The following is a 16352-nucleotide window of genomic DNA, read 5'->3' as shown; positions in this document are numbered from 1 at the left end:
ACATTTATACTGGAATGTGTGCTGGAGAAATTTAAAATACTGGGAGTTTTGTTTGTCTAACGGTGCCTATTTTAGAGTGGGAAGTTGAACAGCTGTTGCATTACATGCTTTGCTTTTTTATTGAAATTTTGAAATCAAACATGTCTTGATTTTTCTGTTCTATTAAATAGCTACGTTCAGGATGTTTTGTGATGGGGGGTGGGGGCAGGGACTCTTTCATAAGCACTTCTTGTTTTATTTTGTGTGTGTGGAGTATAAAGATTACACCCTTATTGTAAAAAATAATAAAATGAAAATCACCACCACCATCATTAAACTGTAACTTGTCTAGTTAAAAAAAAAAAGATTATTCCATGTTTTTAAGATTTTGCAGACAGTTGAGGAAAAGTTATCAATAATACAGGAGCTAAGGCTGGTTTTCAGATGCATGGACCCCATTAGTGCCATATTTGATGGAGGAAGGGCCAGGAGGTCTTCTGCTGTGTGACAAGCAGCAAGTGTCCAGTGCTGAGCTAGAAGCAGAACACGAGAACTAGGTAGCAGGTGTCTTCATAAACCACTGGAGACACCCCTGTGCAGACAGGTCCTTGTGGTGCTGAATCCTTCATCTGTTACTTTCCAGGGCACAATGTGACGTGAAGGAGGGAGTGGTGTTTTCAGGTAAATATAGGAGAATCATATTTTACAGTAAAGGCAGCAACAGCAAAGGCAGAGAGGCCTGAAGCCACAGTGTGTATTTGTGGGTCTTTAAGACAGTGCCACATGGCTCGGATACAGGCCACAGGATGGGAGGGGTTGAGCCAGTGCATTGGATCTAATTTTTTGAGTCTGGAAAGCTGAGCACTTTGGGCTTTATCCTGCCGGTAACATGGAGTCACGGAAATGCAGTTAACACTAATTAGCCAGCGTTTGTCGAGGCTGCTACCTCCACCATGCAGACTGTCTTACAGTAGAGCCTCCTTGTATACGACCTTGACTATAATTTTGTGAAATTATATATATATATAGTTCATATATAACTGCATATTCTATATATTAATACACATTTAGGCTTCTAGCTGCTGGTGTCACTCCTGCCTGCCCATATAAACTCTTGTTTGAAAAAACTGCACATCTCACTCCCCTGACTGTAATGCTCTGTCTGAATATGGGCAAGGACCTTTCATGGTATCATAAAGCCAAATAACCTCTAACACTGAGAAATGATCGAAAAGAAGAAAACAAAACTTTTTTCTGTCACAACGTAAGAGACAACTTAGATGTCTATAGTCACCCTAACATACCGGTTATTTTTCTTATTCAATATACTTATATTTGTAGGAAAATCAAGCAATTTAGAGATACTTCAGTCATATTTTGGAAGGATGGGAATTTTTATTCAGCCACCTTATGATTTTATTTTTTTGCCTAAATGAATATAAATTGAAGCAGGAAGCAGTCAGTAGTCTTGCTTAAATTTTACATTTCCTAGAAGAGAAAAAGTGAATTTTAAAGTCATTCACAGTACAGAATACTAAATATTTTAACTGGGACATTTTCTATAGTACTGAAAGATAACTTTAAACAAGAAACGTCCCTGCTTTATTAAAGAAGTAACATTCTAGAACAAGAGACTTGTAGCCACATTTATTGGTTTAGATAATCTTCATATAGGAACTTCCACATAAGTGACCTCCATTATAAGTTTTTCTGTTTTCATATATATATATATATATATATATATATATACACATATACACACACACACACACACACATACAAGTGTGTTTATATAGTGACAATTGGAAAGTTTTGTATGGCTAAAATCTAAGGAATGTACAACTTACATCAGGATAAATCAATATCTTTGACAAATATATGGATTTGATGGAATTTTACCCACTTAATAATTTAATCACCATATTGTATATTAGGAATTTATAGATGTTCAAATTATATTTAAGTAGATGAAAATCCATAATGTAGATCAGTCATTAAAAGTTGATTTGGACAATTATTTTTTATAGCAAACTTCTAGGTCAACTGTTTTGCATCATAGCCACATGTTAAGTATATTAAAGGCCAGAATTGTTTAACTTATAAGTTTGAACTTAACATCTTCAATATCCTAATTCTACCGCAGTCCTCATTGAAGGGAAAGCAGCCACATCAATGCTGGCAGCCAGGGTCAGGCCAGGTTTAGGAAGCAGGTGTGTACAAAGGTCTTGCTGTCCAGCCTTGTGGCACAGACTCCAAGTCCTCACAAGTTCTTCCTGTTCTCTTTGCTGTGTGCTCCAATCAGCTTAATGATCCATTGTCCAGAATATCACATAGATGGAGGGAGAAAGAGGGCCATGAGAAGCGGGGGCATAAGACAGCAGAGCTGTGGCTGAAAACTCAGGTTATGGAAAAAAAAATTCAAGCAAATGTGAGAAATGTGTTTAGACTCTGGAAAACAGCAAGAGCAACAAACAAAATGCATTAATAGTATTGTCAGTAATAAATAAATTTAATTATAACCCCAAGACATCAATAAGCTGTTAAGTTCTGGGAGAGAAGTTTATAAATCTTAGAAATAAATCCATCAAGAGCGGTCTTAGACAAATGATTGTGTTATGGTGTTGTTACTTCATTTAGACAGAATATTCATTCTTGTGATAGTTCATTTGAGAAACATCATTCACTTTTGTGATAGTCTATTTGAAAACGATATTAGGAAAGTTGTTATATATTTATATTACCGCCTTAAGATTGTGACTCTACCAAGAAAGAGCAACGCCTTTATCCTCAGGTTGAAACGAGTCTCCTTTGCTGAGAGATTGGTCGTCTCTTGTGAGTGTAGCTCCCAGCTTTGAGAGGAAAGCCAGTAGAGTAATGATGATCTGGAGACACCACCCAGGCCTTGGAATGACCTTGGCCATCAGTTGTGACCACAGTCCTGAGCAGGTTACTGTCACACTTTCCTCTTTTCATCAGGCCTGCTGCTGGGACCCTGTGCATACGTTCTGAACATTTATAAATTTGGGGTATAACAAATTTTAACTTTATTAAGAAAAAATATGGACGCATACCCAACTCTTTTGACAACTTATATTTTAACCTGTTGGTTTTTTATTTTCTGTAGTCAAAACTTGAAACTTAAAGTGGATAAGATTGCACTGGGGTTTTCATTTGTTTTGTATTAGCAGTGACATTGTACTATGAAGGCATGGATAATTTAGCCAGAATTGGTTGCTCAAGGCAACTAAGCTGTTGGGTGCGTCCAACCTCTGATGCTGTGGCTGGGGAGTAATACACCCCTTGGTATAAAACGGGTCAGTCTGTCAGACACAGAACCCCAGGCCGAGTGGCCCATGGCATTGGCCACAGTGTCAATTACTGTGTCCTCATGTGATTTAAGATCAAGTCCCCCCTGCATCTTAATTCCCATGACACAGTTGGTGTGGGACTTAATGGCACTTACACTTGTCCACCTTGAACTTCCCCTGTTCATTTTCACCACTAACATCTAAGATCCCCTGAGGATGTAGCTTAGCATCTTGCACGAGGTATAGATGCTCCAACAGTGATTACTGGAATAGGATTAATGGATGAGCAGACGGATAACATAATACTTCTATTTTCATGACTGTGTTGTTCATTGAAAACGTCGTTTGTACAATATTACTTTGACTTTTAATTTCAAAAATATAATTGTTTAAATTTAGATACTTAGAACATTACCCATAATTTCTGGCAGGAAAAATTCATGAGGTAATAGAAACCTAGTTAATCTGAATTATAAGAAGAAAGTCATTTACACAACTTTATTTGAGGACCATAATTTCCCAAGATAAATTGGCCAAAAGAAGAGCCATAAAAGGGTTCCTTGCACTTTAAATTCTAAGCAAAGATGTTGATAAAACATACGTGTTTTTCATTTCCCAGATCCATTAAATGATGGGATCCCAGCTTAGAGAGCCAAAAGAATACCCAAGAGTTCTGAACATTTCCATACCGGTGAAAGGAAATGACAGAAGAACTTTGACCTTAGCAGTGAATGTTCCAAATGCATCATTCATGGTGTAGGAATTTTAGATTAAATAAATCTTCCTACTTCTATCTTCTAGAACATGAAATCTTAACTAATTATTTAAGGAATGTGAACTGATAAAATGTCAGCTTCATGTAAACTCAGTTAGGAACAAATTTCGAAGATAATTCTCTGCTGGATGATCACATTACCACGAGAGTGAAATGATGTACATGGAAACTTGGATGCAAGTTAAGGTTAAACCTTTTTTTGCCAGTTAGGTAAATCCATTCCCTTGTGTGTAACCTTGCTGGGATCATTAGGGGTTTTTGTGATCATCCGCATTTTCTTGGACAGAGGATGATTTCTCAAGATTGCTAGTGACCAACTTTACAGAACCCCTAATATTTTCACATTCTGCACCCCATCTTCATTTCCAGGCTTCTGTGCAGACCAAAGATGCCCCATATGCCAGGATTCCTGCTAATCACTGTGAACACCTTATCTTGTTAACACTCCCCGGTAATTATGATGTGTTTCTTTTAATTTAATTTAATTAAATTAATTAATTAATTAATTTTTATTTATTTTTGGCTGTGTTGGGTCTTTGTTGCTACACGTGGGCTTTCTCTAGTTGCGGCGAGCAGGGGCTACTCTTTGTTGCGGTGCACGGGCCTCTCATTGCAGTGGCTTCTCTTGTTGCGGAGCACGGTCTCTAGGCACGTGGGCTTCAGTAGTTGTGGTATGTGGGCTCAGTAGTTGTGGCTCGTGGGCTCTGTAGTTGTGCTCATGGGCTCTAGAGCACAGGCTCAGTAGTTGTGGCGCACGGGCTTAGTTGTCCCGCGGTATGTGGGATCTTCTCGGACCAGGGCTCCAGCCCATGTCCCCTGCATTGGCAGGCAGATTCCTAACCACTGAGCCACCAGGGAACTCCCAAAGATGTTTCTTTATGTGCCCATTTTTCAGATGAGAAAGCTGAGGCCCTAGGTTAAGGTTAAGACCTGGTGGCCTCCCCTGGTTATCACATAAGGCAATGAACTTGGAAATGAGCAAAGGGTTTCACAATAAGAACTGATTACCCCACTTATAAATAAACTCAGACTGGAAGTCATTGGAGGAGCTAGACAAATGAAGTGCCACCTCCCTATACATCATACACTTTCTGGAAAGCCGCCCACCAACAGACTTGAAGGAGAAGGATATTCTAGATGGCTTTCCTGATTAGAACATGGAGTCAAGTGGGCTAAGGATTTTATGAATGTAGGACTGCATCCTCAATCTTTTAAATCCTGGTTAGGTTGGCAGAAGAGGGAGCACTTCCATACAACTTCAAAACTCTGGGGACACACCCCTATTTTCAGTTTTGAATCAATGAAGTTGATTGTAGAATCAGTCCTCTGATGAGAAAACTGCTCTCACCTTTTGAGAACTTGTTTGATTCCCGGTAGCATCCTCTCTGACAGCATTTGCTAAGGTGCCCTCTATTCCACTCTGGTTCCCTGAGAAGCTCTACAAAAAGGGCTGCAGGATCAGCTCTGAGCACTCCTGGTTTGATGAAACCCATTTAACTCTGTTGAACCCAGAGCTTCTCAGTCCCTCCTGACAACAGATGCTTTTGTCTCTGTAGCACAATGAGCACCCCATGAAGATACACTTTAGGAAAAGCTCTTCCATGGAAGGAACAGAACACCATCTTAAATTCTGTTCATGCCCTTAAACAAAAGACATTTACCCAACATTGTTTCACTCAAACACAGTGACCTGAAGTTCGGGGACTGAGGTCCTCGTTTTCTTCTGGCTGTAGGTAGGAGGATGTCGTCAGTTCCTATTGGCTGCCCTCAGGTCCTAACCATGTGGTCCCCTTACAATGTGGCAGCCAACATTTTCAAAGCCAGCAGGAGAATCTGTCTTTTGTCCACTACAAGGAGGTCTTAGATTAGGGGGAACCTCACTCTGCTGTCACTTTCACAGAACCCACCCACACTCACAGGAAAGGCATTACATAAGATGTGATACCCAGGTGGTGGGGCTCTTGGAGGCATGTGAGAATTCTGCCTCCCAGAGTCTGCGAGTGGGTGCTTACTGTCAGAGCACCCTTAAGATCATAGCTGTGCCATAATCAAGGAATCGGGGTGGAGGTGACTAAGGACAAATAGACCAGCTGCTCCCAAAGCTCCAAGTAGGACTACTCAACCCTCCATGCCTGATGAAAGGCAGAAGGAAACTGACGTCTTTAGGAATTTTGTCAGTTGAGTAAGCAAATAGAAAAAGACATTACAATTCTGTTTTGGCCTACGTTCCTTTAGCTACACATGCAGAATAAAGAAAAAATAAAAGCATTCAAATTATCTAAAACAGGAAAATGGTATTTAATTACTTTGCAGTCAATGGTCAGGTAAAAACAAGTTGTATATATTTATCAACACCATCTGACTCACATTTATTTATTTATTTATATATTTATTTATTTATTTTTTGCGGTGCACAGTCCTCTCATTGCTGTGACCTCTCCCGTTGCGGAGCACAGGCTCTGGACGCACAGGCTCAGCAGCCATGGCTCACGGGCCTAGCTGCTCCACGGCATGTGGGATCTTCTTGGACCAGGGCACGAACCCATGTCCCCTGCATCGGCAGGCGGACTCTCAACCACTGTGCCACCAGGGAAGCCCTCACATTTATTTTTAATACATTTCTCAAAAGCTCAAAAGAAATTATTTTAGAAATTAATTTATATATGAAATAAATGTTTACTTATCAAACCACAGACTAATAACCAGGTGTTAGTAAAATACCAACGGTTGCCTAGGCTGCTAAGTAACAGTTTTTAATACATTTAATTTTTTTAATTAGGGTTTGCCCAAACCATGAGTATGGTGTTAGCCTGTGTTTTCATGACTGAATTTTCCATAACCACTCCATTATTCTAATTTGATTTTGCATCTTCTTGCCAAGAAATTAATTCACTTTAGCCCACACAAATATGCCTATAACCATAACATCCAAATCCTATGATGATAGGGAGTATTTTTTCTTTCTTTTCTTAAGCCATGTTTTTCTACAGTTGTATATGTACAGTGAGGTGGTGAGACACACACCCACACACACACACAGACACACACACACACACGATCATTTTCTAGTAAGAAAGCAAGTGACTATCGGTTTTTTTTGTACTTAAAAGAATCCAGGGCAACTGCCCCCATGTAGTAGTGTAAAAGCAATGCCCCATGAGTTGTCCTTTCAAAGCCTCAATCTTAAATAATGCAACGTCAGTTTGGTTTGTGTTATTTACTCTTGTTCTTCCGAAATTCCTCATAAGAACTCTTAAAATAGGTCCAAATATTCTGAAGCAAGTATATTACAGTTAAGCATTTTTTTTTCTTTAAAAATGGAGGAATGGAAATAAAGCATGGACTTTTTTGCTCAAGGTCACCCATTTCAATGGTCAGTTTGGGAAGGAAACATTTTTCCCAATGGTAGGCTTTCACTCCTAACTAAAAGTAGTTTCTCCTCTTGTTGCAAGGTATTTGCCAGAAAAAAAAAAAAAAGATATCTGAATTCTTGATGTTCGCTCTCAGGGACTAAGAATTTAAGGGCATGATAGTGAGAGAATAAACCAAATAAATGGATCTTCTCATTTGAGATGTAAGTTTATAGAGTGCCCACAAATCACAGCCTCTATAATAAAAAAGATTACCAGCAACAGCACTGATTTTCTTATTCTCTTGGGATCTCTACAGTGTTATAAAAAGGAATGCCTAAAAGTATGTGTAAGGAGGAAAGCCAGCTCCATTTTTATAGATATGCACATGCATATAATCTAACACACACAGGCACACACATCTTTTTTTAATATGAAAGCAGAGGAATATTTTGCTGCTTTTTCTGCACTTAGAAGAATGCAGGTTGATGGGTTGTTGAAAATATTGGTAAATGCACCCATTTGAAAGCCCTTGAGATGTTCATCTCAATTCTCTCCCCCTTTGGAGCCAGAAGTGCTGCAAGTCACCCAAATGAGGAAGGAAGTTGCATCAGCCCCAGGCTTAACCTCAAAAAGCTTGCAGGATTGGGAGACCCTTAGGCAAACAAGTGACACAGTAAAGATTTATGAACGTGGCCAAAGAGAGGACTGTGGCCACCCAGAGGAGGTCGGCTGAAATGCAAGCAGTTACTGCAATAGAACAGTGGGATTTTCTACTTAAAAATATTCACTCTTTTTGTTCCAATATTGCTTTCACATTTTAAAGAGTATTTCTATTTTATTTCATTGGGCCTTTAATGACTAATAATAGTAATGGAAATAAAACAAGAACATTCTCTAAAATCTCTAAATCAGCATCCCCTCTTCAAAGTAGCTAGCGTAGATTGTCATGTAGCCTTTGGATATCAAATCGTTTTACTTTCTATGAACCAGATTCAAGTGCGTGCACTGAATATTTATTTTGGGTTGGCCGACTAAATTAAAAGTAAGATAGTGTATTCCAAAATGTGTTTGTTAAGTACTTTGAGATCATCTTGTGTAACCCTTCATTTGGCATTTGTTGCAGTGTGTTCTGCTATAGGCTGAATGCTTGTGTCCCCCAAAAATCCATGTGTTGAAACCCTAATGCCTAAGGTGATGGTAGTAGGAGGTGGAGCCTTTGGGAGGTGATTAGATCATGAGAATGGAGCCCCCATGAGTGGGATTGGTGTCCTTATAAAAGAGGCCCCAGAGAGCCAGCTAGCCCCTTTCATCATGTGAGGATAAAAAGAGACATCCATGACCCAGAAGCGGACCCTCACCCAACCATGCTGACACCCTGATCTTGGACTTCTAGCCTCCAGAATGGTGGGAAATAAATTCCTGTTGTTTATAAACCACTCAGTCTATGCTATTTTGTTATAGCAGCCTGAACGGATTAAGATATGTTCAAAAGATTTGCCAAGGATTATACAGTAAGTTAGAAGGTGGCCTTGGGGCTGAGTGCTCCTTCTCCAAGCCATCCTGTGACTCACAAACATCTCCAAACCCCATGGAAGATAATTTTAACTCCTTCATGTTCAAAGACCTGTATCAGCATGAAAATGCACTGAAGCTAAAGAAACTGATTGTAAGAGGAATAAGATAAAGAATGCAGTTGATGCACATGCATATGTAGGTTAAACAGGCAGTTGCTACACTGGCTGATTGTATGATAGAAAATAACATTTTCTATCATACAATGTGGGATGTGGGATGACAGGTAAAATTGGCTTGATCATGCACATTTTATATTTATGAAACATTTATCTACAAATACTTAGTAGTTACATTCGGTCTCAAATATTCCAGCATGGACGCCATAAAATAACTGTAATCTTAGTTTGTGTGCAGGTGCATGCAAAGACAACTGTTTTGAGTGTCACTTCTAAATTAGCAAAATAACCACCATTTTTTAGAAAGAGAATTGTCTTTCAGTTACCACATAGTTTTTAATATTTTATTGAGTATGATTGGTATACCATATACTGCACATGTTAACATTTGATAAGTTTTAACAAAAATGTTCATCCATGCAATCATCAACACAAGATAATGAATGTGTCCATCAACTCAAAAGTTTCCTGTTTCCTTTTGTAACCCCTCCCTCATATACTTCCCTGCCCTCCCTAGTCTCAGGTAACCACTCATCATTTTGATTCTACATAGTTTTCACTTTTCATGATTTTATGTGAATGGAATTATACATTGTCATTCCTTTTTTGGGAGCTTCTTTCATGCAGCACAATTCTTTACAGATTCTTCTATGTTGAATATAACAACAGTTCAGTTCTTTTTATTATTGAGTAGTCTCTTATTTGGATATGATTTGCTTAGATATTTACCTGCTGATGGGTATATGCATTGTTTCCAGTTTTTGGCTATTGCAAATAAAGCTGTTGTGAACATTCATGTACAAGTATTTGTATGGACATATCCTTTCTTTGCTCTTGGGTAAATATCTAGCAGGAAAATGTCTAGGTCATATGGTAAGTGTATGTTTAAGCTTTTAGCAAAGTGTCAAATAGTTCTCAAAGCAATTGTGTCATTTTACATTCCTACTAGCAGGATATGAGAGTTCCTGTTGCTCTGCAAGCTCATCAGCATTTGATATTGTCAGGTTCAAGGTTTCTTTTGTTCTGTTTCATGTTAGCCATTCTAATAAGTGTGTGGTGGTTTTAATTTACTTTTATTCTTTTTTTAAATTTTATTTTATTTTTTATACAGCATGTTCTTATTAATTATCCATTTAATACATATTACTGTATATATGTCAATCCCAATCTCCCAATTCATCACACCACCACCACCCCGCCCCACTTTCCCCCGTTGGTGTCCATACATTTGTTCCCTATATCTGTGTTAATTTACTTTTATTCTTAAAAAAAATGTTAAGTACCTTTACATATGCTTTTTTGCCATCTGTATATCTTCTTTGGTGAAATGTCTCTCCATAACACTTGACAATGCTTATACTGTTTTTTTTTTCTTTTATTGTTGAGTTTTAAGTTTTTAAATGTATAATGTATATGAGCCTTTTATCAGATAACTGGTTTGCAAATATTCTCTCCCATGTGTGACTAGTCTTTCATCCTCTTAACAGTCAGTGTCTCTCAAAAGTAGAGGTTTTTGATTTTGATTAACACAACTTATTTTTACCTCTTATGACTGATGCTTTTGGCACTGTATCTAGGAAATCTTTGCTTAACCTAAGGTTACAGAAATATTCTCCTAGGTTTTATTCTATATGTTTTATGCTTTTAGATATTGTTCTATGATCTATTTAAGTTTATTATCATGGGTAGAGCAAGTTATTGATCAAAGTTCAGGTTTTCACATATGGATATCAAATTGTTCCAGCACCATTTGATGAAACGACTGCTTTTACCACTAAATTGCCTTTGTACCTTTTTTGAAAAATCAATAAGCCATATGCATGCGGGTCTATTTCTGGGCTTTTCATTCCACTCCTTTGCTCAATCTTTCAATCTTAATGCCACAGCATTTTGATTATTTTACCTTTATAATGAATCTTGAAGTCAGGTTGTGTAAGTTCTCCAACAATGTCCTTTCTTTGCAAAATGCTTTTGCTATTCTATTGATAGATACTTTGTATTTCTATGTGAATTTTAGAATTAGCTTGTCAAATTTTATTTTTTTAAGAGGCCTTCTGGAATTGTGACTAAGACTGCATTGATTCTATAGATCATTTAGAAGATTAAGTTTCCTTTAAGTGTACAAGTCATGCACATATTTTATGAGACTTGCTCCTAAGTATTTCATATTTTTGATAGCATTGTAAATGGCATTCTTTTAATTTATGACTCCTCATTGCTAGTACATAGAAACAGACTTAATATTTTATATTGATCTTATATTCTTCAGCTTTAAAATAAAGTATGCGGGCTTTAACCTTTAAGATGTTGCTTGTATGTTTTTAATAAATGTCCTTTGTCAGATTTAGGAAGTTTATTTCTATCCTAGTTGATTGAGAGTTTCTATAAGGAGTGGGTTTGGACATCTTATCAAATGACGTTTCTGTATCTATTGAGACGTCCATATGGGTTTACTTTTTAGACTGTTAATAAGAATTACCTTGATTCAATTTTAAATGTTAATGAACCCTGCACACTTGACATACTCCCTACATAATTATGAGCTATTAACCTTTTTAAATAATTTGGAGTTTTGCTTATTAAAATCCTGTTAAGCACTTTTGTGTCTAAGTTAATGGGGAATATTCACACGTAGTTTTCTTTCCTTCTTATGTCTGTGTCTGGTTTTTTATATCAGATTAAAGTCGACCTCATAGAATGTTGTGTATAGTTGATTTTATTTCTTCCTTATATCTTCCATGTTTCTACTTAACAGGCTGTCTTTCTTCTAGCTCCTTGAACATATGCGATACAGTTATAATAACAGTTTTGCATATTCTTAACTACAAATTCTGGCATCTGTGGCCTTCCTGTGCCAATTTCAATTGACTGATTTTTCTCCTCATTATAAGTTGTGTTTTTTTAGCAGCTTCTTTGCATACCTGGTAATTTTAGATTAGATGTAAGACACTGTGACCTTTTCCTTGTTGTACGTTGGACACTTTTGTATTCCCCAAATTATGCAAGAACTCTCCTTTGGAACAAGATCAAGTTATGTGAAACTAGTTTGATCTTTTTGGTTTTTGCTTGTAAGCTTTGTTAGTTGAGATCAGAGCAGAGTTTAGTCTGGGGTGCTTTTTCCCCACGGTGGAGACAAGACCCTTCCTGGTACCCTAACTGATGTGAGGAGAATTATGAAGCTTTTCAGTCTGACTCTTAGGAACAAGCAGTATCCTCAGCCCTATATGAGTGGTGTGCACTGTTCCCTCTGATCTTTTCAGGTGGGTCTTTCCCCACCCATGTGTAGTTTCTTCATACACTTATATTCACAGGTTTTTACTCAACTGAATACCTAACGGGGGAGCTGTGCATAACTGGAGTTTCTTCTTTGTGCAGCCCTCTCCTGCTGAGAACCCAGGCCCCTTTGGCTTCCTTTACCTCCCAGTTCTGTCTCCCCAGTCACTAGTCTGGGCCTGAGTCTCTTCTTCCTCCACCATCACCTGGAAACTTTCTCAAGGTTGTAGGCTGGGTCAGTTGTGGAGCTCACCTCATGGCTCCGAATCTTGGTGATCACTGTCCCTCATTGCCTGACGTCCGATGTCTTACGAACTCTTGTTTCATGTATTTTAAAGTTATTCTTGGTGAGAGAGTTCATCCCATTTCTGTTACCCCATGTTGTTTGGAAGCAGAAGTCATTCCGTGGCATTATAACTTTGAATGCACTGTCTCCCTTTTCTTTCTCTTCCTTGCTGGGACCACTAAACTAATTTCCAGGATTTCCTGTCAATCTGTGCTCTGCTTCCACAAGCTCCTGGGGTCACAGATCTACCTCTGTACATATGCTTCAGTACCTTGGACCTTCGCAAGCACAGCTGCATTACTCTCTCGTTCCTCTGGTGCAGAATGGCTTTCTGTTTCAGAGTGTAACAACTTAGTTACTGAAAGAGAATTTGATAACTACATATGGAAACCATACATATTCCATACGAGAATATATTTAGTTCACATATTCAGCTATTGATGCAAACACTTTAAGGGTAATTTTCTTATTTTGTGCTAAACACATGGTATCAAAGTTTTTCTTGGATTGTTACCATCTATTTTACTTTCAACCTATGGAATGTAAGATATTTTAGTTTTCTCAAAGGAAAAATAAACAGCAAAATGGGGCCCTGCTTAACCATCTAATTTTTCCCCAGATTTATGCAGATTCCACCAGAATGGGCTTATTTGTGAATTGATTTAGCCATTCACAAAAAATATATAGTATTATATTTAGTACTGGTAATATAAAATAAATATGGCAAAGTTCTTGCTCTTGACAAATTTACAATCTATTTGTGGAGGCAGACTTATAAATACACAATTAAATGTCAGTGAAATACACGCTTTGATTCTGTGAAACAGGACTGAGATGACGGTGGCCTGAATTAGAAAAGAGACAGTTGAGATGAGGAAGAGAGAAGGAGCCTAAGAGGCCATATCTATAGGACTTGGCCTAGAGGTGAGGGAGAACAGCCAGGTGCCTCCCAGGTCTCCAGATTAAACTTTTAAATGGATGGTTGTATCACTGTTGAATGGGACACATAAAACATAGGCAACATGTTAGGAGAACTGTTTAAAATTGATGTAGTAACCATGTTTATTTTTTCCTTTGTTGTTCTTGACATTTTTTTTTCTTTTTTGTCCTTGCATCAGCTCCTGTCTTTATTTTTTTCCAGCTTTATTGAGATATAATTGACACATAACATTGTGTAAGCTTAAGGTGCACAATGTGTTGATTCGATACGTTTATAAATTGCAAAATGATTATCACCATAGCATTAGCTACCACCTCCATCCTGTCACAAAATTATCATTTCTTTACTGTGGTGAGAATATTTAAGATCTACTTTCTTAGAAATTTTCAAGTATATGATACAGTATCATTAGCTATAATCACCATGCTGTAAATTAGATCCCCAAACTTGATAATCTTATAACTGGAAGTTTGTATCCTTTGACCCACATTTCCCCATTTTCCCCAGCCCCTGGTAACTTCCACTCTGCTCTGTGTTTCTCTGGGTTTGGCATTTTTAGATTCCATGTATAAGTGAGAGCATACAGAATTTGTCTTTCTCTGTCTGACTTATTTCACTTAGCATAATGCCCTCAAGGTCCAACCAAGTTGTTGTAAATGGCAAGATTTCCTTCTTTCTCGTGACTGAATAATATTCCACTGTGTGTGTGTGTGTGTGTGTGTTTGTGTGTCTGTCTGTCTGTCTCACATCTTCTTTATCCATTAATTCATCACTAGACACTTATGTTGTTTCTATATCTTGGTTATTGTGAGTAATGTTGTAATGAACATGGAAGTGTAGATATCTCTTTGAGATCCTGATTTTAATTCCTTTGGATATATAGCAGCAGTGAGATTGATTTATTAACCATTCTTATCTAATATTTTCCACCAGAATATTAAGAATCCTATGTGACAGGTATAATAATATACCTGAAATCCCTTTTAAAATAATTTCTCTTTTTAGCATCAAATATAATGCTGTTCAAGTTCCATTCAAATTTGGGTTTGCTTGGATTGTCACCATCTCTCTATTTTACTTATAGCAGCAGTTCCTCAGTAAATCGGAGCATACAGGCTCAGTTAAGCCATACAACTACTCACCACTGAATTGCACCACTTTATAATTTTGGTCATTAATATAAAACAGATCAGTCATACCATTTTTCAGTATTTCATAATTTGATATTTTAAATGAATGCATCATAATCAGGTCTTAAAAGGCAGTTGAAAGGAGAGGTCCTGAGACTCCTGTTGGATTTTGTACAGTGAGGAGCTAATGGAACATAAGAACAGACTTTGTTATCAGAGGTTCAGGTCTAACGGGCCTGAATTGATCTTCTTCGCCCTTGAGGTGTACCCACCTCTGGGACATGTGACAGCTGCCACCATCCCCCCACCCTTCTGAGCATTTTACCAGTACACAGAGGCCAACCCAGGCTTTAAGATATATTTTCTATTCATCTGCTTCAAAAAAACACTTCATCTCCATAGAACAGGTGAAATTTCTAGTGCAAGGAAGCTCAGAATTACTGGGAGGACCCTCTGTGTTTGTTTTTTGAGACATGGGATCTTACTATTTTGTAGGTGATGTCAAACTTGTTAATGCTAAAAGCAGGGGTCCATAAACAGCATATGTTTTAAGTCCATTTAGGCAAGGAGCCAGCCGCCCCTGGACACTTGCCCAGCCAGGCTGGCGCAGAGTGATGAAGGGAATGCATATGGCATTTTCAATCTGGGGCTGGCAGTGTTGCCACACACTGGGCCTGCATTCCTATTACGTGGTCTCCATTCCAGTGAAAAAGAACACACACATGTTCTGTCTAGTATTTCACATGATTGAGTTTATGGCATCCATTGGGGTTATTTTTTCACTTAAGAGGCAGCATCCAAAAGATGCCATAATAAAACATGCTGTAAACAAAGAAAAATGAAATCATCTGTTTTCCAGTGTGTGTTGGTGTGGGGATGGGGAGCATCAGTGTGGGCCAGAGAATGGAAGCAAGAGGTGTTAAATCAGGAAAGTGGTGATGATTACTCTACATGTTTTCTGTTAGAAGTGTATGAAGTCACAAACGTGAAGAACCCTCGAGTATTGTCCCTTGTAAAAAAATTTTAAAAGATAGGCCCTGTGTAAAGAAAACTAGTTAGACTAATTAGAATCATGACAAAATAAATATTTTAACAGGCTTCCAGTTAAAGCTTCTGGTGTGGATGCACAGGGCTACTTTCTCTCCTACCAGAATTCATTTATACAATATTACTGAGACTTTTTTATTTTCAAAGCATAAACCAGCCATCACAGTTCTTACTGTGTCCAAATACCTGATGGGGAGTGAATTCATGACAAGTTCATAGAAAGTAGACAACGACCCCGACAAACCAGGCGAGTCCTTGAGTCGGACTGTGAGGGAACTAGACACAAAACAGAAACCAATCAGCTCTCTGCACCAGTCACCTGTAGATAGTGTTCATCTAGTGATAAGTGTAAACACTGGATATGGATGTAACCAAAAGTGCAGCATAACTACATTAAGATGATGGGAGATGGGAAGGCTGCATCTGGGTTGGAGACACAGGAAGAGGGGTAAAGGGGTAAAGAATAAAGAGCTAAATCTTTTCCCATAGTGCACAGTTAATGGATAATGCCTGATACTGGAAAATTCTTGTTGTTAGCTCTAAGGGATAAGTATCTAGATATTAAACTGA

At 38.1% G+C, this 16352-nt stretch overlaps 1 protein-coding gene across 1 annotated transcript in view; it reads left to right on the top strand.

The window, feature by feature from the left end:
- SEMA5A (semaphorin 5A) overlaps nucleotides 1-16352 on the top strand; it is a 304838-nt gene that overhangs the window by 266324 nt on the left and 22162 nt on the right. The window lies entirely within an intron of this gene.

The sequence above is a fragment of the Mesoplodon densirostris genome, chromosome 3 (genome assembly GCF_025265405.1).
Source record: "Mesoplodon densirostris isolate mMesDen1 chromosome 3, mMesDen1 primary haplotype, whole genome shotgun sequence".
NCBI lineage: Eukaryota > Metazoa > Chordata > Mammalia > Artiodactyla > Ziphiidae > Mesoplodon > Mesoplodon densirostris.
The sequence above is the reverse complement of the archived record's forward strand: the minus strand, read 5'-3'. Positions and strand labels throughout refer to the sequence as shown.